Consider the following 24,738-nt stretch of genomic DNA (forward strand, 5'->3'; position numbering starts at 1 on the left):
ATTTTCATTTTTGATTTGACCAGAACTGGAGAATGTACTAAAATTTTAATTAAAGTTGACATAAAACTAAACTTTCCTGACTAGATAAAATTTGTTAGATTTCTCAAAATGCTTTAGATAACATGAGTAAAAATGATGTATATGAAGCAATGAAACAATATTCAACACTTAGAGAAAACAGTGGAGCAAGATAGTGCAAAGACTTGAAGTAGATAAGTGCTTTTTGCTTTGACCAGAGCCTTTTAACATACATGCTTATCTCATATAGTCTCAGAATTTAATGGCTTACTGCAATAATGATTTTATTATTTCCATGTTTCTGTGGGTTGTTTGGGCAGGGCTCAGCCAAGATAACTCTCGTGTCTGTTCCATATGATGTTGGCTGGGTCATCCATGGGGCTGCTATTTGGACAGACGTATCCATGATGTCACCAGTCATATGTCTGCCCACCAGCTGGGATGGCTGCAAGCCTGAGGCTTGCCTCTCTTTGGTCTTTATTCTCCAAGACTTTTTTCCCTTCATGGTCATTCATCTTCCATGGCCCCTCTTACCATGTGACCTCTCTAGCATGATAGTCCAGACTGCTTTACATGGTGGCTTAGTTCTTCACAAGATAGAAAGAGCCTCAAGGCCTCTTAACTTGGTTAGGGAACTTGAGAAACATCATATCTACCACATTCTATTGTTTAAAGCAAGTAACAGGTCAGTTCAGATTCAAAGTGGAAGGGGACAACACAAGGGCATGAATACAATAAGATGATATTCTTTGGGGGAAGTTCATATTGTAACAACCTGCCACATACATCAATCAGTTATCAACTTAGTCATGTGTCAGTAAGTGTGAAAACTGAAGTTGAACATCTGCTGTTGCCCATCAATGTTAGGTGCAGGAGATGCAAAGATAGTAAAACATACTCCAAACCTGATATCCATAGTGTTATGAATTCTGATTCTCTGTAGGATTTAATTCAACCAAAAAGGACTTTTTCACGAGATTGGTTTGGTTCAGGGGAAAAAAAAATCTGGAAATGAGAAGATAGCTCAAACATATCTACTAAATTGTGAGTACTGAAAATCATAAATTTTGAATGTTAGAATGGATGTTTCATCATATAAATAAACTTTCTATTTTTTAAAAAAAAATCAGCCTTAGATCTTCAAAGGCAAGTGTGGAGGAAGTTAAATGGGAAAGTACCCCTAGCCTCAGTAATAATACTTCTGGAGTCTGTGCATTTCATTTGTTTACATCTCTACTTAAAATTTTATATAAAAGTTCTGCTCTAAAAGATAAAATTATGAAAATCACTGACTTAAATCTAATCCTTTCACTCTAGAACTGCTGCAACTAAAACCTGGAAAATTGACCTTTTTTGGATCACATACTGGTTAGTTATTTAACTGTGTTTGGAGGTCTTGTCTTCTGATTCCGCATTAGCATTTTTCCCATGAATCTACATGAAACCAGGATCCCTTTCCTGTAGCACTAGCTACAGTGGCTTCAGTTGAGCCTAGCAAAGTCTCTGTACTGTATAACCAGAGTCTGGGGCACCACATGCATCCTACTATCCCTGAGTTCCTTTGAGTTGTATCATGTGCCATTTGTGGTGTTTGTCTTATTTCATCACTGGACCATTAGTGCCCAACATGGGACAGAAACTACTCTTTTGGAAGTGGAACGAGTATTTTTTGCATCCACTTTGGAAGTGGGAAGCATCTTATTTTGGCGGAACAATGATTAGCATTCAGTGGAACAGGATGGTCAATGACAGGGTAATCATGGAAATTATATCTTGGGACTACAGAATCATGGAGTAGAGGATCTACTGAAATATAGAAATCCAACACAGTAAATTTGCTTAAAATTTCAACTACTGAAACAGAAGAGCCAACAAATACCATGTCCACGAGAAGACAGATTAGTCCCTCTCAAACCATGTTATGCCTCCAGGAAGGAAACAGAGCAAGGGGACACTGAAAGGTTATTTCAGAACTTTACTTGGTGCCTGACTGAAGACTCCTATGTCTTTAATAAGAAAGGAGCCACTGTAACTCCACCTATGCTGGTCGTTGTAACCTGAACTAACTGCATTGTTGTCACTGCCAACATGTAGATAAATTTAATAGTGGCAGCCACTAAAGACACTGCTTGCATCTCACTGCAAATTTCCCAAGCACAGCTCACCGAGACGGATGACTGCTGTACACAATTGTATAGACATTAATTTGGAAACACTTTTGTATTTCCAAGACGGCATCTAGTGTTCATACACACCAGTAGGGCCACTCTTAACCATACTTTTGCTCATGCTTGTCTATGTTTGCACTGTATTCCAGCTCTGAAATTATGGGACCCTGGTCCACTTCTTATTCGTGCGCAGCCACTCTCCTATATTTCCTGGAATTTTCTTTGGTGCAAAGGACAAATAGTCTGGCATTTCCAGAGACAGACCTCTGCTGGAAGTATGTGAATATATCCAACCCTGGAAGCAGGCAGGTGTTAACATGTGAGTAACTTTTCCCTTTTTTGTATTTCAGGTTCGGTTAGGCTGACCTTATCAGTCCTTTATTACTCTTGTAGGCAGTACTCCGGAGTAAAACCTTGCCATCCTCTGGCTACTAATTTTTGTGCCTTGTAAGGATATTTGTCTGTCTGCTAAGCTTAATGTAAAGTAAAAATTGGCAAAATTTTAGAAACATATTAATTGTTGCCCACATTCCCCTCCACAATCATTTCTTTTTATTTTTTCTTTGTAATGGACATTCTGTTACTAGTAAAGCATCAGAAAGTTGTTGATTATATTTTCTGTCCAAAAGTTAGAGTACAGATGTTGGATATTTCTGATTAAAAGTGGATTCATCTGCTTTAGAAACAAACTAAAAATTTACTTGACATTCTCTCAGGAAAACAAAATAATTCAGGACTCTTGACTGAAGTTTGGCCATTCTTTCTGGGACAGCTAGATTTAGAATAAGGAAGCTCTTCCAGGCTTGGATTATACATTTCCTAGTAACACTCTGAGGTCTATTTTAGTAAAGGAGCCAGATGAATGTTAGCACCTCAACTGTGGATGCCAAGCTACACGACTTGCTTATTCACTTTCTTTCAAGTCTGTTGAGTTGTCTCTTTCACTGTGTGGCTTTGCTTCACTGTCTGAATCAAAATTTTATCATACTTCATACTTGTACAGCTTTTCAAATCCTCCTTCTTTGTTTTATATTGCTCCGTCTGAGAAGCTCTTCTACACGTGAGTGGTGTCATTGTTAGACTGCTGTGATAGAATTAAAATACCACCTAGTAGGCATTCAGCAATCATTTCTTAAATCAAGAAACCACTTTTGGCTTGAAAGATTTTCAAAGCAAATGTTGATGCTTGTTAATGTAATAGTTGGGTAAACTCTTAATCATTTAATAATAGAATATCTTTAAAATAGCGATTCATTTTTACAACGTTGATTTTTAACCCATTCAGGTATCAGTTTCACTTTTTCATGAAAGCTGTTCCTACTTTGTATCCATAAAAATCTTATGATTTTTATACAAGAGAAAATATGATTCTGTTCTCTCTAGAGTGCTGAGGAAGTGTGAAAATCACTCAGATTAAGTAATGGTAGTTTCAAAACATTTAGCCATTATTTTAAAGGCAGGACCAAGTAAAGAGCAAGGATGTGATACTTTTCTTGGATGCCTCCACATTTTCATCAATTTCTCATAGTTTTCCATAGTGGAATAGCAACACCCAACATTCACTTTCTTCTCATGTAAATTACTGGGAACAGAAAGAGAATTAACTACATTTAAAGGACCTGGGAGAAAGTAGAGGCATACCTCAGAGATAGTGCAGGTCCTGACCACCTCAATAAAGCAAATATCAAAATAAAGTGACTCACATGAATTTTTTGGTTTTCCAGTGCATATGAAAGTTATGTTGACACTATACTGTAGTCTACTGAGTGTGCAATAGCATTATGTCTAAAGCAACAATGTATATACCTTAATTAAAAAATACTTTATTGCTAAAAATTGCTAACCATCATCTGAGCTTCCAACGAGTCATAATCTTTCAGCTGCTGGAGGGTCTTGCCTCGATGTTGACAGCTGCTGACTGATCAGAGTCGTGGTTGCTGAAGGTTGGGGTCACCGTGGCAGTTTCTTAAGACAGCAGTGAAGTTTGCCACATCAATTGATTCTTCCTTTTACAAACAATTTCTCTGCAGCATGCAATGCTATTTGATAGCACCTTACCCACAGTAGAACTTCTTTCAAAATTGGAGTCAGTCTTCTCAAAACTTGCAGCTGGTTTATAAACTAAGTTTTTATAATATTCTAAATCCTTTGTTGCCATCTCAACAATCTTCACTGCATCTTCACCAGGAGTAGATTTCATCTCAAGAAACCACTTTCTTTGCTCATCCATAAGAAGCAACTCCTTATCCATTCAAGTTTTAACAGGAGATTGCAGCAATTCAGTCACATCTTCAGGCTCCATTTCTAATTCTAGTTCTCTTGCTGTTTCCACCACATCTGCCATTACTTCCTCCACTGAAGTCTTGAACCCCTCCAAATCATCCACGAGGGTGGGGACCATTTTATTCCAAGCTCCTATTAATGTTGATATTTTCATTTCTTCTCATTAGTCATGAATGTTCTTAATGCCATTTAGAATGGTGAATCCTTTCCAGAAGGTTTTTAATTTACTTTGCTCAGTTCCATCAGAGGAGTCACTGTCTATGGCAGCCAAGGCCTCGTGAAATATATTTCTTAAACAATAAGACTTGAAAGTCAAAATTACTCCTTGAACCCTGGGCTGCAGAATGGATGTTGTGTTGTGTTATGTTTTCAGGCATGAAAACAACGTTAATCTCGTTGTGCATCTTCTTCAGAACTCTTGGGTGACTCAGGTGAATTGTCAGTGATCAGGAATATTTTGAAAGGAACCTTTTTTTCTGAGCAGTTGTCTCAACAGTGGGCTTACAATATTCAGTAAACCATGTTGTAAACAGATGTGCTGTCACCCAGGCTTTTTTTGTCCCATTTATAGAGCACAGGCAGAGCAGATTTAGCATAATTCTGAAGGGCCCTAGAATTTTCAGAATGATAAATTAGCACTGGCTTCAACTCCAAGTCACCAGCTGCGTTAGCCCCTAACAAGAGAGTCAGCCTGTCCTTTGAAGTTTTGAAGCCAGGCACTGACTTCTCTCCAGCTATGAAAGTCCTAGATGGCATCTTTTTCCAATATAAGGCTGTTTCATCTACACTGAAAATCTGTTGTTGAGTGTAGCCACCTTATTAATTATCTTAGCTAGATCTTCTGGATAACTTGCCTCAGCTTCTACATCAGCACTTGTTGCTTAACTTGGCACTTGTATGTTATAGCGACAGCTTCTTTCCTTAAGCCTCATAAATTAATCTCCACTAGCTTCAAATTTTCTGCTGCAGCTTCCTCCCTCTCTCAGCCTTCGTAGAATTGGAGAGAGTTAGGGCCTTACTCTGGACTAGGGTTTGATTTAAGGGAATGTTGAAGCTGGTTACAAACCTTAAATTTGTAAAAAAACCAAAAAAACAAAAAACCCCACAGTATCTGTGAAGTGCAATAAAGCAAAGTGAAATTATAGGAGGTATGCCTGTAAACAGAACACAGGCCATTTCTATTCCTTTTATTTTTCTAGTTTTCAACCCTTGAAGGAATCTATAACCAGGAAAAAATCATATTAAACAAGTAAATTACAAAACTTCATATATATGATGTAAAAATTCTCTACTATCGTAAGGGAACAGGATACAATCAAATTCCTTAGAATAACAAAGAAAGTTTTTCTCAACCAAGACATGTTATATGTTCTACTTTATGTCATGTAGCAGACTTATAGTACCTAAATTCTTATACACACCTCTCTGATGTTGTTGATAAAATGTGCTATAATTTTCTAACCTTTTCAGTAGACATAGATCTTAAAATAAGATGTAATATATATTCGTATCATTCTACCCCTAGTGCCTGTTGGAACACTGTAAACATAATATTCACATGTAGTGAATAGCAAATATCCTTTAAGTGTTACAGCCAAATTATAATATTACTTCCATCTTTGCACTTAATCTTTTTGGTCAAAGATTTCTCACCTCTCTTACCACATACATACCCACAAACATGCTCACATATAAACACGCATGCACACACAAATAGAAGAAGGAGGGAAAGGTAAGATTTCCACCATGAAATCTAACTTCAAACAAATCCAAATAAATTCTAACAACGACCACCCAGCTCGGTGCCAATATCCTCTTCAAGTGAATTATTTTATATATGAAAGTATCATAAAATTCACAAATAGATATTAGTGTATACAGACAGATATTTTTAAAAATTAAATTATGCTTCTTAGGAGACAGAAGGCATGAAATCAGGGAAATTAGGAAACAAAGCATATAACTGAAAGCTTGCTAAGACTTTAAAAACGACCTTAAGTTGTACAAAATTATGGTAAGAACTTGGTTTAATTATTTGTCTAAATCTGGGTTTTACCTCCATAAGAACAATCAGGTAGTTCATAGTCAATTATGCATGTAGTATGTATAGTATATAAATGTGCAAATATATGTAATTACTATGTAATAATATCCAATGCATCGGTGGCTATTTATGTATCTAAAACCAAATAAAGACTCAAAATTACCAGGATAGTTGAAGCAAAATCACATATATTCTCTTACAATTATGCTAAGTGACTCTCCACATTTTTATCTATTACAGGTTGACAAAACTTAGTGAGACTCAGTTCAGCCATTGCTATCTAGTTGACTTGGAGCATATTTCTTTGACAAAACTGTGGCTTCAACTATGAAATTTAAGAAATAATGCTATTAATAACATAGGGTAAATGAAGATTATAAAGGTAAATCATGCAAAATATCGAACACAAAACTGGCATAAACCCCAAAATAATTTTACTATTTTACAGATAGTTATTAAATATACTATATATAATAAATTATAGACCACCTCTCGACTAAAGAATTAAAGAATGAATTATAAAATTTTAACAATAATCCTTTATGTGAATCTTTTTTCTCAGCTTCATTTCAGGCTAGTGGAGCTTGGAAATGTGTAAACTGACACTCATCACTGTTTGAGTGCTTAGCCCAAAAGTAAAAAGGTACGTTCTTGAGGGGTTTCCCTGGTGGCGCAGTGGTTGAGAGTCCGCCTGCCAATGCAGGGGACGCGGGTTCGTGCCCTGGGATCCCACATGCCGCGGAGCGGCTGGGCCCGTGAGCCATGGCCGCTGAGCTTGTGCGTCCGGAGCCTGTGCTCCGCAACGGGAGAGGCCGCAGCGGTGAGAGGCCCGCGTACAGCAAAAAAAAAAAAAAAGAAAGAAAAAAAGGTACGTTCTTGAAACTGACAGGTTTTTACCGAGTTGAATAATCTCCTGTTTGGGTACTGATTCTTACTATTCTTAGAGAATCCTTTTACTTCCCCTTTTTCTCTATGCCTTTTTCATTAACAGATTTTGACTATGGAGATTTTCAATGTAGATATTTTTGCCTAAAGGCCCAAAAAGAGGCTCAGTGCCATTTTAATGACACTTAGTAAAAAAAATACTTGTGCTTTAGATTTCTAAAAGTGACCAATTTGTCACCTTTGGTTTGTTATTTGAGTGATAACCCAGAGGCTCTCCAACAGCTCGCCACAGAAACACTGTTTCCAGCTACATGGGGGAAGACAAGCCGCAGCTGCAGCCAAAGAGCAAGCTCTTTGCAGCTCTTCCGTGAAGCTTTTACGCTTTGCTTAATTCTCAGCTGATGGGGCTTATCAGTTAGAAGAGATGTATGTTAAGGGCCGACATTGAGAAATTTTGAAACAAATTGTACGTTCTCTTCACTCTGGTTTTATAAACCTCTCCCAACCCTAAACAATCAGAGAATGCCAATGTTTTATCCAAAATATATGTTACCTGTTAGATCACTATTATTTGAATGCTTCTTTCTCTCTGTAAACATCTCACTTTATAAAATAGCTATTAGGCAGAGTCGAGTGCTAAGAAAGATCTAGATATGTCCCAAAATTTCACATTGTTTTATTTCTTTCACTTGAGTCTGAGTAAGCTATTCCTAAACCAGATGCAGAATTGATTGCCGCTGTGGTTTTGTTGTTTGTTTATCCTTTTATTTCTTTTGAGGGAAACAGTACTCTTGGCACTTTTAACTTAAGTGTTAAGAAAATTAACACTTTCTTGTGTAATGTCTCTGGTCAATATCTATGATTGAATTTGTAACTGTCAGTTAAAATTGTAACAGTAAAGTGATACCATACTTGTAAAAACAACAGTGCAGTATCCAAAACCAATAATATAATTAAGATATTGGGTAACATGTCAGAGGTCAAATTAAAATAATACATTGAACAAGAACTGAAAATCAGATTCTCACCAACGGCAAATATTTCTCACTTGATTGGAGCTACAAGGTGATCATCTCTACTTCTTAGAGAAGGCCAGAGCAAGACCTGTTAAAGAACAATCCTAATTAATTCTTAGAAAACTTTCATCAGTGGAAATGAATGACCAATAAGAGGCCAGCTACTCAATTTTAAATGGTGTCAGGATCTAGGACAAGATTATTCAGAGGTGGGAGAAATTTAAATGATTTCCTATTGCTAGGTATACTTGTGTGATCTTCCCTTTAAAGAAGATATTGCACAGAGAATTTCTGGTGTATTAATAGATTTCTGCATCAGTAAAACAGTGAAATACCAAAATACTTCACTAGAGGGACTTCCCTGGTGGTCCAGTGGTTAATACTCTGTGCTTCCACTGCAGGGGCACATGACTGATCCCTGGTTGGGGAACTAAGATCCTGCATGCTGCGTGGCCAAAACCAAAACCAAAACAAAATAATTCACTAGGATTAAATATAGTCATCCTCATTGAAGCAACCTAAGTGTCCATCGACAGATGAATGGATAAAGAAGATGTGGCACATATATACAATGGAATATAACTCAGCCATAAAAAGAAACGAAATTGAGTTATTTGTAGTGAGGTGGATGGACCTAGAGTCTGTCCTACAGAGTGAAGTAAGTCAGAAAGAGAAAAACAAATACCGTATGCTAACACATATATATGGAATCTAAGGGGAAAAAATGGTCATGAAGAATCTAGGGGCAAGACGGGAATAAAGACACAGACCTACTAGAGAATGGACTTGAGGATATGGGGAGGGGGAAGGGTAAGCTGTGACAAAGCGAGAGAGTGGCATGGACATATATACACTACCAAGCGTAAAATAGATAGCTAGTGGGAAGCAGCCGCATAGCACAGGGAGATCAGCTCAGTGCTTTGTGACCACCTAGAGGGGTGGGATAGGGAGGGTGGGAGGGAGGGAGACACAAGAGGGAAGAGATATGGGAACATATGTATATGTATAACTGATTCACTTTGTTATAAAGCAGAACTAACACACCATTGTAAAGCAATTATACTCCAATAAAGATGATAAAAAATATATATATATATATATAGTCATCCTAAGGTGGAAAGCCATACACACTCAGCACTACGACAAGCATGTGACGTGTGCTAAATAAACGTTAAAATTCTCCCCTACTGAACCAGCTCATTAAAATGAAAATTAGTAAACAAACGTAAAGTTTCCGTTATTTGTCTTGCCTTTAACAACCTTACTTCAGAGTAACAAAATAATTGGTGGTAATTATTTTCTAGACTACGAAAACAGATGTGATGGTGTTTACATCAATTTACACGTGATAAAATTACATAAAACTATATACATATATATATACACACACATAAGTGAATAAATGCATGTGAAAACTGAATAAGGACTATAGATTGTACTAATGTTGATACCTTGGTTTTGATGTTGTGCTCTAGTTATGTAAGATGTTACAAGGAATCTCCCTGTACTGTATATTTTTACAACTTTCTATCAATCTATATTCATTTCAAAATAAAAAGTGAAAAAAAGAGAGGTTAATAGAAGACAGTGTATTTATTCCCTTGGTATTAGCGCTATCCTCATTTTCCTGTCCTTCTTATGTCTCAGCTACACTGCTAGTTCTTTCACTAAAGCAAATTCTGTTATACTCGCTAACAAGAGGTTCTTTCCACATCAGAAACAGTAAATTCAGAGGTGGTGGATGTGCTAAATGTTTTCAAATCAAAGCTCACAGAACTCATTGTGCCTCTATTATAACATTCTTTCTTGCTGAATTTGGACTTGAAGATTTCCGAACACAACACCCCTAAATATGTACTCTAATTGATGACAATAGGTACACAAGAAGATCATTCTCATCTTTTCACTGTGCTTCCAAGTGAACTTGTACATGTAGATCAGTGGGAGACTCAGTCAGAAAGACCAATCTTGAGAAAATAGCAAAACAAAACCAAAAACAAACATGAAACATTATTGATAGGGGTCACTACTTTCCAAAGTTCATCCTAGAAGTTCAGCGTCTCAAAATTTCCATTATATAATCATTGCTTGCCATTTTGTTTTAAGTTGACCCCACCTCAGTATCTAAGTAGGGTCCCCACGGATTTAAGTCAACCAATGTGTCATCCATGGGCCACAGTAGTAATTTGCATCTAGCTTAGTTACTGTAAATAAGATGGAGAGGAATCCTTGGATAACTCTCACAAGGACTTGAGCAAAATAAACTAGACACAAACGAGTTTATATTATATTATTTTAGTACACATTTCAAAAACAGGCAAAACTAAACTACAGTGTTAGAGGTCAAGATGGTGGTCACATCTGGAAGGAGGAAGAGGGTAGGAACTGGAAGTTTAAATGAGGAAAAATCTTGAGCATCCTGGAAATGTTCTATTTCTTGACTGGGGTGGTAGTTACATGGGTGTTGCCTCTGATAAGTATTAAACTTTATGATTTTATTACTTTTCAGTATGAATATTATATTTTATTTAGAAAAGGGTAAGAAGAGAAAATACGCTTGTTGAATTCTCTCTTGTCTTATTTAGGTTTTGATATGAGGTAGTTCTGTTAACTCTTTCTTACTTTATAGTAACCACACTTCCATATTTCCAAGTCTATTTATCCCACTCGACCATGCTCAAATTTTAATCTTATTATGAGTTCTTTCTTCATTTCGTTCTGACGTTGTCTCTCCCTTCTCTGGGACACAGTTCTGGTCCAGAGTTACTGGGAACAGATTCAGATGTTGTCTCCTTTCTAATGAAGCAAAATTTTTGATAAAGAGCTGGGGTCTCTATCCCCAGATTGTCAGAATTCCCATGTATTTCAGTTAGAGAGTAGAGATGAATCAATATTTTCTCAAGCCAGGTATCACAGTGTTTTCTTTGGAAGACACTGAGAGATACTTCACAATTAAGCTGAACACTTAATCTGATTGGTAGACATTGAATGGAATCTGAACAAGTTATTTGGTTACTACCTGTACTCTAAAATACTCATTATAAAACTGAAATAGGTGCTTTAACTAATTACACAAATAACATAAAATTCAGGTTTTCAGAAAAAAGTGTATAAAACTCTTAGGAAATTTTACAATGAATAAAAATATGTCATTATTAAAGAATAAAATATAGATCCCTGTGTTTTTGTGAAAATGAAATGGTCATAATCGTGACTAAAATATACGTATTCAATGTTCTTACCTGGTGATGTGACACTTAAATAGGCTTCTTACGTTCATGTTTTGCACTTTAGGAGATTAGAGATAAAATAGGCAACCATAATTCTAATACTTAGCTTCAATATAGAGTAAAATTCCAGTCTCATCCATTGTTTATTCAACAACCACTTAAATGTCTTTGAATCATAATTTTAACTCATTTCTATTGTTTGTTTTAAAATGATGTAGCTTTTTTTGCATCTCTGAAATAACACGTACAACCAACTTAGGAGTATGAAAATAAAAATTAGTCCATACTTTTAAGAAGAAAGCTGTTTCTCTGAGTACATTCAAAACCTGTGCTGACCGACTACACAAACAGTAGGACCTACGCAGTTGCCTTATCCACAAAGTTTCATTGAATTCAGACGTCTTGAGATGGAATTGCTAGTAATTTAGGAAGAAAGTGTTGCTTTAAACATTTATGTTCTGACCTCTCCTATGATGAGTGCATTTTCATGGTGATTTATACTCCACAATGGAATGGGCAAAAAAAAAAAAGAGGAACGAGGAGTCATGTGATTATTCCCTTATTATAAGAGGAAATAATTTTGGAGCATGAGGTTGAATGGCTGAGTGTGACGTCATGCGTTTACTTTATTCAAAATGCAAGGTGCCCAGAGTTGCATAAGCAAAAGTAAATTTATGAAGTTTTGTGTCATGGGGCTGCAGGGATTGGGATTCATTTTATACGTTTGACTGTTTCCAGCCACGGCTTTCTGAACTCCCTACCATCTTTTTCCTGGCCCAGACCCTCAACTAGCACCGGCTTGTGAGACAATGACTCTGCTTTTTCCTACAATTTGTTAAGTGTCTGGTAGTTCTGGTGCTATGCTGCTTGGTTTTGTTCCTTTTTAGTTTACCTTAAGATTTGACCAAGTTAATTCACATTTTACTGAATTGCACTAAAGGTAAAGTCTCAGGGTGTGAAATTTGAAACTAGAAGAGAAACAGGATAATAATTCATATCTACTTAGATTACCCTAGTAGGCTCAAAGGATGTTGCTGTGTCCATACATATTTTAGACTTATGCTCATTTGTATACTGGAGTGTGCATACACACACATACACATAAACACACACATACACACCCCATCTCTTTTTTGTCACCCTCTAGAGTGTAAGGAAAGGGAAGTTAAAAAAAAAATCAAAACTACTGTATTTGTAAGAAACACCTTATTTAACTGTTTTCCTAGAAAAAATTCAAATCTCATCTGACTAAAAATGAAAACTCTTATAATAAATCATGCTCATTTCTCTACCTCTAGAAGACAGTGAAATGTATCCATGTATATTTTATCTCATAATAAATATTATATAAATACATTTGAAACCACTTATATTGTTGTTGATAAAATTTTTGTCTCTACTTGAAATATAAAGATTAAGAAAAAATTTTTTTTAATTTCCTAATTTTATTGTATTTCTTGTGCAAATTCATTGTATTATTTCAAGCACTAATAACACAACTGAGGGGTATATGATTTTATTTCATCATTTCACCATACAGTGTGTCAGTGTAAGGAAATCCCTTCATTTATTTATCTCTTAAGATAGACAATGTGACTATCACACCGAAGTCATTTTTACTCTTGAATAAAGTAAGAATTAGGAGAAATAAACTTAAGTTATACAATGATAGATGCAGATTAGAAAGTGCCATCTTTCAAAACATTTGAAGTCTAAAGTTATGAATTGTTTCTTGGAGATGTAAATTTTTTTGCTTAATTGTGTATTTTTCTGCATAAGCAAAACATGCATATGCTTTCAAATTCCATAGTACAGAAGAGCTGATCATGAAAATCAACAATTCTTTTTTTCTATCTTTCCTCAGTCTGTCCTTCCCCCAGGGGCAAACTGATTCTTATTCTGGTTTTTCTACTTTTATTAGCTTTCCATGTGAAAGTATACAGAGGTGTTTTTTACATTTCCAGCCAAGAATGAATCTTGGACTTCTTTTGTCTAACCAAATCAAGGTTCAGAAATACTATTTTCTAACTGACCATTAGGGTTCCATTCTTTTTGATTATGATCATTGTTGTTGTTGTTGAGAGCTTACGAGCATTATTGAATGTTGCAAGAAACAGGGGTGTTAAATAGGATGGATGCTATCTCTTCCAAAGGGAAATCGTCTCCAGGTAATAGTAAGATGAACAGCTAGAACACCACTTAAGAGCAGGAAATGCACGGTACCCTCCCACATAGAGGGGGAATCATCTTTATATATTTACCCATTTCCTATAATGATTCAAGACGTTGATGAAGGGAAGTGCTGACTCGAGTGGCAGGTGAGTGTCACCCAATGCAACCTCTCTACTCACAGCACACTCTTTCCTATCAGTAGCACTCAGTCTTGCCCCCTGATGTCTTTTTTATCTTCCTGCCTCCCCCCCCCCACCACCACCATTACACCATTAGCTTCTCCTTTCCCTCAGGTCAGGAGAGTTTTTCTTAGTCTTAGGGATGGGGAACACTTTTTTTTCACACACTTCTTTTTTCAAGCATGCATCCTCAAATAGTCCCTGTGTATTAGAGAAGCAAAAGGAGCTGGAATATTTATATATTGAATCTTGAGATTTACTGGTGTGAGGGCAGCAAAGCTTTCAGCAGATCTTGGGGGGAAAGAAGGCTCCAAGAACAGAGATGCAGAAATCTCTCTATGTACAATGAGGGTTCCCAGGGATATGAGAGGAGCAATGATAACTTCTGCTACAAGTTAAGGTGAGTGGCAGGGGATGTTTGATTATACACATATATTAGGATGCATATTTCTCCTTATCTATGTGGACAAAGTTTATCAACTTGTCAAGAAGATGACACAAAGAATTGGATAGTTAAATCAGACTCACAGCATCATCAGAGATTTTACCTAGTAGCAAGCTTTACTAGTAATTTCTATGATACAATCACTGTGACGTACAGACCAAGTGGTGAGAAGTACAAGCTTGCCAGTGCAGCCTGCCAGGTCCTTCCTTTCCACCTTAGGATGTACTGTGGTCCAGACTAACAGATTAACATATGAGCATCCAAATGATGCTTGTGGCTGCACCACAAACACAAAAGGAGATGCTATGGTCATTATACATCTCCATTTCATACTCAAATGGTTATATAGTTTATGACACATTTTTCTAAGAAGCCATGCTCAATAAACCAATAGACCCCAATTCCATCTCTTATTTTGTTTTGTTTTGACCATAAACCATTTTAGGCAATCTAATACATCCTCCTAAAAACAGTCCATGATAAGGATTTTGGCAAGCAAAACCCACTAGTGTTGGCTAGTAGGTTTGTCATTAACACATGTTTCCAAGGAGATTTTATCAGGTCAGAATCCTTTTTTTTCTTTTCCCAGGGAGTCCTTCCCCTCCCTTAAAAGGAGAGTAATTTGCAGCTTGATGCTAGCAATTTTCTTTCCACTCAGAGAATGCACACATTTTCCAAGTCGTGAGATCAAAGTAAATTTCTCATTTGGGACCATTGGAATATATACTATTACTGTGTTCTGGAACATTTTAGTTATACATTGTTAGGCAGGAAAAAGACCTCACTGTTTATAATTAAACTGACCTTCATTTATTTTCCCCAGCTCTTTGTTCAGGTTTGAATGATCTTTAGTTATTGGAGTCATTACTTGCTTTGAGCAAGGGCAATAGTAAATTACAGGGAAGAAAAATTGTAGTTGCCTGCAATGGACACTAGGGCAGAGGAGATCCTGCAAGAGACATGCATTTTCTGGAAGGACACCTAACATTTAACAAACAAACATGTAAGTGAAGCTGAACATTTCAGTGGAATTTCCATCTGGGTTCTCTCTGCAACAGACCCCTATAAAGGTTTGAGTGAAAAGTTTATTTGGGATGTGTGGTGGATAAAGGTAGGGAGTGTTGATACAGGAAAGGGAAGGCAGAACTCACTATAGGTCATTCTCTTAATCTAGATACTAGAGGAGGAGACTGGAACCTAACGCTGTTGAAAGATTCTGGGAAATGGGAAAAACACAATGTTCTAAATTGCTTCACATTCAGGTCAAAGTTGCTAAACTACCCCAAATCCTGAGATTCGTTGCCTGAGGGCCATCCAGGTGAGAATTCCTTAGTACTTCTGGACTGTCCTGTGTGAGAACAGCCAAGCTTTCAGCAGTTCCAGGAGGAAAAAGTCTGCAGACACAGAGCTGCAGATACTGACTGGCCCTAGTTTACAAATATTCCGAGGGACATGGGTAGGGAAATGAAAACTTCTGCTGCAAGTGGAGATAAATAGTAGGGAAACTGACACAAAAACAATTCAACTGCCTATGTGCAAAAATGGACCAATCAACCAGGGTCGACAATTCAGAAAGAATTAAAGGGAGTTTATATATATATATATATATACACACACACACACGTACATATCTTGTGTGTGTGAGCATGTGTGTATTCAGTTATCTTATTTGTGACTTGAGCTTAGAGTTGTTGGATTGAACACATCTTTGATGGATTTTGACTTCTGAGTTAGTGAACTAAGGTAAAGAGAGAGGCAGAGAGCAAAAAATGAGCAACATTAGGCAGTTTCTGCTAGTTCAGATTTGTACAACATTAAAACAGAAAAAATAGAATTTAAGAAGGCACAGTTTCATTTATATCACCTCTTTCAACTTGGATTTGCGTAAAATCTGGATGAAGAATTTTCATTTTCACGTTCTCGAGGAAGGATTTATGTTTTAGCTATTTTGGTGATTCAGTGAAAGCAGCCCAATGCACACAGTGCAAGTTAAAAAGATGGAAAACTTTTAGCTTCATGGAAACCGAGAAATCAAATCACAGTCCTGGTTTTTTGTTTCTCTTCTTCTTTTTGGTTGAAAAGCCTGTCTTTTACAATATCTACGGTAATATTATGCTTAAAAATAGACAATATAAATAACAAAAAAACTTGGGAGTTATTTTTTGTGTGGGGCTGAATGGTAGATTATATTTCCTGACTCTTAATCGTAGATCAATGTCTCTGTTCTCGACTCTTAATCTGCCTATCTGTCCCTCTTTTGAAATTCCCACTGTTAAGGTTACGCTTGAGGACAAAAATGTGTAACTTGAATTATCTCTATATTATCTGAATAACACTGTAAATGATTATAATAATTAACATATTAGTAAAAATAAGGAGAGTCAAGATTAAATGAAACTTTTTAAGGCTGTTGTGAACGAGGCACTACGTGTAGGCTTAGGCCAGCTGAGTCAGTCATAGTGCGTGTGTGTGTGTGTGTGTGTGTGTGTGTATGGGACAGTCATGGGAAGTCCCTCTGATTCTACCTTTTTTATCTTTGCCTTCCATACTTGAGTTAATGAGGCAGGGATCAGAAGCACAGAAGGAGAGTTGGAAAATTCCAACCACTCTGTACTAAAGAAAATAAATGAAAATCAACAAAACATATAGACACAGAGAGATAGGCTTAATTTGAAATACATCACATATGTGCTCTAGAGAAAGACTACAAGGGTTTCAAACATAAGTGACCTTTTTCTAGTACTTAGCTTTACTATACCATACTTTTCTCATTGATAAAACATGTATATTTATATACCTTTATTATTAAGTCATTTTCAGGGATAAATAAGCTAATATACACCGAGTGCTTTAAACTATGTTTGGCATACAGTAAATAATAGACATTTCTCATTATTAAAAAAGGAAAATTAGAGCTTCCGGGAAGATGGCGGAAGAGTAAGACGCGGAGATCACTTTCCTCCCCACAGATACTCCAGAAATACATCTACACGTGGAACAACTCCTACTGAACGCTGGCAGAAAATCTCAGACCTCCCAAAAGGCAAGAAACTCCCCACGTACCTGGGTAGGGCAAAAGAAAAAAGAATAAACAGAGACAAAAGAATAGGGACGGTACCTGCACCTCTGGGAGGGAGCTGTGAAGGAGGGAAAGTTTCCACACACTAGGAAGCCCCTTCGCGGGCGGAGACTGCGGGTGGCGGAGGGGGGAAGCTTCGGAGCCGCGGAGGAGAGCGCAGCAACAGGGGTGCGGAGGGCAAAGCGGAGAGATTCCCGCACAGAGGATCGGTGCCGACCGGCACTCACCAGCCCGAGAGGCTTGTCTGCTCACCCGCCGGGGCGGGCGGGGCTGGGAGCTGAGGCTCGGGCTTCGGTCGGAGCAGGGAGAGGGCTGGGCTTGGCGGCGTGAACACAGCCTGCAGGAACACGGCTGGCCGGTAGGGAGTCCGGGGAAAAGTCTGGACCTGCCGAAGAGGCAAGAGACTTTTTCTTACCTCTTTGTTTCCTGCTGCGCGAGGAAAGGGGATTAAGAGCGCCGCTTAAAGGAGCTCCAGAGACGGGCGCGAGCCGCGGCTAAAAGCGCAAACCCCAGAGACAGGCATGAGACACTAAGGCTGCTGCTGCCGCCACCAAGAAGCCTGTGTTCGAGCACAGGTCACTCTCCACACCCCGCTTCCGGGGAGCCTGTGCAGCCCGCCACTGCCAGGGTCCCGGGATCCAGGAACAACTTTCCCGGGAGAACGCACAGCGCGCCTCAGGCTGCTGCAACGTCATGGCGGCCTCTGCCGCCGCAGGCCCGCCCCGCACTCCGTGCCCCTCCCTCCCCCCCGGCCTGAGTGAGCCAGAGCCCCCGAATCAGCGGCTCCTTTAACCCCATCCTCTCTGAGCGAAGAACAGACGCCCTCCGGCGACTTACACGCAGAGGGGGGGCCAAATCCAAAGCAGAGCCCCTGGGAGCTGTGAGAACAAAGAAGAGAAAGGGAAATCTCTCCCAGCAGCCTCAGGAGCAGCGGATTAAAGCTCCACAGTCAACTTGATGTACCCTGCATCTGTGGAATACATGAATACACAACGAATCATCCCAAATTGGGGAAATGGACTTTGAGAGTAAGATTTATGATTTTTTCCCCTTTTCCTCTTTTTGTGAGTGTGTATGTGTATGCTTCTGTGTGAGATTTTGTCTGTATAGCTTTGCTTCCACCATTTGTCCTAGGGTTTTATCCGTCCATTTTTGTTTTTTGTATTTTAAGTTTTTTTCTTTTTTTTCTTAATAATTATTCTTTTATTTTAATAACTTTATTATATTTTATCTTATTTTATTTTACTTTATCTTCTTTCTTTTTTTTTCTTCCTTCCCTCCTTCCTCCCTTCCTTCCTCTCTCCCTCCCTCCCTTCTTTCTTTCTTTCTTTCTTCCTTTCTTTCTTTCTACTTCTACTAATTCTTTCTCTCTAATTTTTCTCCCTTTTATTCTGAGCTGTGTGGATGAAAGGCTCTTGGTGCTGCAGCCAGGAGTCAGTACTGTGCCTCTGAGGTTGGAGAGCCAACTTCAGGACACTGGTCCACAAGAGATCTCCCAGCTCCACACAATATCAAATGGCGAAAATCTCCCAGAGATCTCCATCTCAACACCAGCACCCAGCTTCACTCAACGACCAGCAAGCTACAGTGCTGGACATCCTATGCCAAACAACTAGCAAGACAGGAACACAACCCCACCCATTAGCAGAGAGGCTGCCTAAAATCATAATAAGTCCACAGACACCCCAAAACACACCACCAAACGTGGACCTACCCACCACAAAGACAAGATCCAGACTCATCCACCAGAACACAGGCACTAGTCCCCTCCACCAGGAAGCCTACACAACCCACTGAACAAATCTTACCCACTGGGGACAGACACCAAAAATAACAGGAACTATGAACCTGCAGCCTGCAAAAAGGAGACCCCAAACACAGTAAGATAAGCAAAATGAGAAGACAGAAAAACACACAGCAGATGAAGGACCAAGATAAAAACCCACCAGACCTAACAAATGAAGAGGAAATAGGCAGTCTACCTGAAAAAGAACTCAGAATAATGATAGTAAAGATGATCCAAAATCTTGGAAATAGAATAGACAAAATGCAAGAAACATTTAACAAGGACCTAGAAGAACTAAAGGTGAACCAAACAATGATGAACAGCACAATAAATGAAATTAAAAATACTCTAGATGGGATCAGTAGCAGAATAACTGAGGCAGAAGAATGGATAAGTGACCTGGAAGATAAAATAGTGGAAATAACTATTGCAGAACAGAATAAAGAAAAAAGAATGACAAGAACTGAAGACAGTCTCAGAGATCTCTGGGACAACATTAAACGCACCAACATTCGAATTATAGGGGTTCCAGAAGAAGAAGAGAAAAAGAAAGGGACTGAGAAAATATTTGAAGAGATTATAATTGAAAACTTCCCTAATATGGGAAAGGAAATAGTTAACCAAGTGCAGGAAGCACAGAGAGTCTCATATAGGATAAATCCAAGGAAAAATACGCCAAGACACATATTAATCAAACTGTCAAAAATTAAATACAAAGAAAACATATTAAAAGCAGCAAGGGAAAAACAACAAATAACACACAAGGGAATCCCCATAAGGTTAACAGCTGATCTTTCAGCAGAAACTCTGCAAGCCAGAAGGGACTGGCAGGACATATTTAAAGTGATGAAGGAGAAAAACCTGCAACCAAGATTACTCTACCCAGCAAGGATCTCATTCAGATTTGATGGAGAAATTAAAACCTTTACAGACAAGCAAAAGCTGAGAGACTTCAGCACCACCAAACCAGCTTTACAACAACTGCTAAAGGAACTTCCCTAGGCAAGAAACACAAGAGAAGGAAAAGATCTACAATACCGAACCCAAAACAATTAAGAAAATGGGAATAGGAACATACATATCGATAATTACCTTAAATGTAAATGGACTAAATGCTCCCAACAAAAGACACAGATTAGCTGAATGGATACAAAAACAAGACCCATATATTTGCTGTCTACAAGAGACTCACTTCAGACCTAGAGACACATACCGACTGAAACTAAGGGGATGGAAAAATATATTTCATGCAAATGAAAACCAAAAGAAAGCTGGAGTAGCAATTCTCATATCAGACAAAATAGACTTTAAAATAAAGACTATTAGAAGAGACAAAGAAGGACACTACATAATGATCAAGGGATCGATCCAAGAAGAATATATAACAATTGTAAATATTTACGCACCCAACATAGGAGCACCTCAACACATAAGGCAAATACTAACAGCCATAAAAGGGGAAATCGACAGTAACACATTCATAGTAGGGGACTTTAACAACCCACTTTCACCAATGGACAGATCATCCAAAATGAAAATAAATAAGGAAACACAAACTTTAAGTGATACATTAAACAAGATGGACTTAATTGATATTTATAGGACATTCCATCCAAAAACAACAGCATACACATTTTTCTCAAGTGCTCATGGAACATTCTCCAAGATAGATCATATCTTGGGTCACAAATCAAGCCTTAGTACATTTAAGAAAATTGAAATTGTATCAAGTATCTTTTCCGACCACAACGCTATGAGATTAGATATCAATTACAGGAAAAGATCTGTAAAAAATACAAACACATGGAGGCTAAACAATACACTACTTAATAACGAAGTGATCACTGAAGAATTCAAAGAGGAAATAAAAAAATAGTAATAAGTGACAATGGAGACACGATGACCCAAAATCTGTGGGATGCAGCAAAAGCAGTTCTAAGAGGGAAGTTTAGAGCAATACAATCCTACCTTAAGAAACAGGAAACATCTCGAATAAACAACCTAACCTTGCACCTAAAGCAATTAGAGAAAGAAGAACAAAAAACCCCCAAAGTTAGCAGAAGGAAAGAAATCATAAACATCAGATCAGAAATAAATGAAAAAGAAATGAAGGAAATGATAGCAAAGATCAATAAAACAAAAAGCTGGTTCTTTGAGAAGATAAACAAAATTGATAAACCATTAGCCAGACTCATCAAGAAAAAAAGGGAGAAGACTCAAATAAATAGAATTAGAAATGAAAAAGGAGAGGTAACAACTGACACTGCAGAAATACAAAAGATCATGAGAGATTACTACAAGCAACTCTATGCCAATAAAATGGACAACCTGGAAGAAATGGACAAATTCTTAGAAATGTACAACCTGCCAAGTCTGAATCAGGAAGGAATAGAAAATATGAACAGACCAATCACAAGCACTGAAATTGAAATTGTAATTAAAAATCTTCCAACAAACAAAAGCCCAGGACCAGATGGCTTCACAGGCAAATTCTATCAAACATTTAGAGAAAAGCTAACACCTATCATTCTCAAACTCTTCCAAAATATAGCAGAGGGAGGAACACCTCCAAACTCACTCTACAAGGCCACCATCATCTCGATACCAAAACCAGACAAGGATGCCACAAAGAAAGAAAACTGTAGGCCAATATCACTGATGAACCTAGATGCAAAAATCCTCAACAAAATACTAGCAAACAAAATCCAACAGCACATTAAACGGGTCATACACCATGATCAAGTGGGGTTTATTCCAGGAATGCAAGGATTCTTCAGTATACACAAATCTATCAATGTGATAAACCGTATTAACAAATTGAAGGAGAAAAACCATATGATCATCTCAATAGATGCAGAGAAAGCTTTCGACAAAATTCAACACCCACTTATGATAAAAACCCTGCAGAAAGTAGGCATAGAGGGAACTTTCCTCAACATAATAAAGGCCATGTATGACAAACCCACAGCCAACATCTTCTTCAATGGTGAAAAACTGAAAGCATATCCACTAAGATCAGGAACAAGACAAGGTTGCCCACTCTCACCACTCTTATTCAAAATAGTTTTGGAAGTTTTAGCCACAGCAATCAGAGAAGAAAAGGAAATAAAAGGAATCCAAATCGGAAAAGAAGAAGTAAACCTGTCACTGTTTGTAGATGACATGATACTATACATAGAGAATCCTAAAGATGCTACCAGAAAACTATTAGAGCTAATCAATGAATTTGGTAAAGTTGCAGGATACAAAATTAATGCACAGAAATCTCTGGCATTCCTATACACTAATGATGAAAAATCTGAAAGTGAAATCAAGAAAACACTCCCATTTACCATTGCAACAAAAAGAATAAAATATCTAGGAATAAACCTACCTAAGGAGACAAAAGACCTGTATGCAGAAAATGTAAGACACTGATGAAAAAAATTAAAGATGATACAAATAGATGGAGAGATATACCATGTTCTTGGATTGGAAGAATCAACACTGTGAAAATGACTCTACTACCCAAAGCAATCTACAGATTCAGTGCAAACCCTATCAAACTACCACTGGTATTTTTCGCAGAACTAGAACAAAAAATTTCACAATTTGTATGGAAACACAAAAGACCCCGAATAGCCAATGCAATCTTGAGAATGAAAAACGGAGCTGGAGGAATCAGGATCCCTGACTTCAGACTATACTACAAAGCTACAGTAATCAAGACAGTATGGTAGTGGCACAAAAACAGAAAGATAGATCAATGGAACAGGATAGAAAGCCCAGAGATAAACCCACGCACATATGGTCACCTTATCTTTGATAAAGGAGGCAAGAATATAGAGTGGAGAAAGGACAGCCTCTTCAATAAGTGGTGCTGGGAAAACTGGACAGGTACATGTCAAAGTATGAGATTAGATCACTCCCTAACACCATACACAAAAATAAGCTCAAAATGGATTAAAGACCTAAATGTAAGACCAGAAACTATCAAACTCTTAGAGGAAAACATAGGCAGAACACTCTATGACATAAATCACAGCAAGATCCTTTTTGACCCACCTCCTAGAGAAATGGAAATAAAAACAAAAGTAAAAAAATGGGACCTAATGAAACTTCAAAGGTTTTGCACAGCAAAGGAAACCATAAACAAGACCAAAAGACAACCCTCAGAATGGGAGAAAATATTTGCAAATGAAGCAACTGACAAAGGATTAATCTCCAAAATTTATAAGCAGCTCATGCAGCTCAATAACGAAAAAACAAAAAACTCAATCCAAAACTGGGCAGAAGACCTAAATAGACATTTCTCCAAAGAAGATATACAGACTGCCAACAAACACATGAAAGAATGCTCAACATCATTAATCATTAGAGAAATGCAAATCAAAACTACAATGAGATATCATCTCACACCAGTCAGAATGGCCATCATCAAAAAATCTAGACACAATAAATGCTGGAGAGGGTGTGGAGAAAAGGAAACCCTCTTGCACTGTTGGTGGGAATGTAAATTGATACAGCCACTGTGGAGAACAGTATGGAGGTTCCTTAAAAAACTACAAATAGAACTACCATATGACCCAGCAATCCCACTACTGGGCATATACCCTGAGAAAACTAAAATTCAAAAAGAGTCATGTACCAAAATGTTCATTGCAGCTCTATTTACAATAGCCCGGAGATGGAAACAACCTAAGTGCCCATCATCGGATGAATGGATAAAGAAGATGTGGCACATATATACAATGGAATACTACTCAGCTATAAAAAGAAACGAAACTGAGCTATTTGTAATGAGGTGGATAGACCTAGAGTCTGTCATACAGAGTGAAGTAACTCAGAAAGAGAAAGACAAATACTGTATGCTAACACATATATATGGAATTTAAGGGAAAAAATGTCATGAAGAACCTAGGATTAAGACAGGAATAAAGACACAGACCTACTAGAGAATGGACTTGAGGATATGGGGAGGGGGAAGGGTAAGCTGTGACAAAGCGAGAGAGAGGCATGGACATATATACACTACCAAACGTAAGGTAGATAGCTAGTGGGAAGCAGCCGCATAGCACAAGGATATCAGCTCAGTGCTTTGTGACCGCCTGGAGGGGCGGGATAGGGAGGGTGGGAGGGAGGGAGACGCAAGAGGGAAGAGATATGGGAACATACGTATATGTATAACTGATTCACTTTGTTATAAAGCAGAAACTAACACACCATTGTAAAGCAATTATACTCCAATAAAGATGTTAAAAAAAAAGATGTAAAAAATAAATAAATAAAAAGTAAATAAATAATTTTTTTTAAAACAGGAAAATTATGTGTGGAATTTTATTATACCAAGTAAATTTACCTTTAAATATTAAAAAAACTTCCTGTCACCTTCTTTTGTGATAGTCAAAGGGTGTGCATTGCACAAGTTCAGTGAGAATTTCCTGTATTGTGGTT

General features: G+C 37.7%; 1 long non-coding RNA gene across 2 annotated transcripts; it reads left to right on the forward strand.

Annotated features, from left to right (window-relative positions):
• Positions 1-644: 644 nt before the first annotated feature.
• On the forward strand, positions 645-13,021 carry LOC111176517 (uncharacterized). Of its 2 annotated transcripts, XR_002645069.3 has the most exons (4): positions 645-1,062; positions 1,336-1,386; positions 2,336-2,505; positions 7,076-13,021. It is a non-coding gene; the product is annotated as an uncharacterized LOC111176517 (long non-coding RNA). The 2 variants fall into 2 exon arrangements; XR_002645068.3 differs by lacking the exon at positions 1,336-1,386 and having other exon boundaries at positions 650-1,062.
• Positions 13,022-24,738: the final 11,717 nt, after the last annotated feature.

This window comes from Delphinapterus leucas, chromosome 11, assembly GCF_059928025.1.
Source record: "Delphinapterus leucas isolate spDelLeu-1000000601 "Yukka" chromosome 11, BTC_Dleu_Yukka2, whole genome shotgun sequence".
NCBI classification, from domain to species: domain Eukaryota; kingdom Metazoa; phylum Chordata; class Mammalia; order Artiodactyla; family Monodontidae; genus Delphinapterus; species Delphinapterus leucas.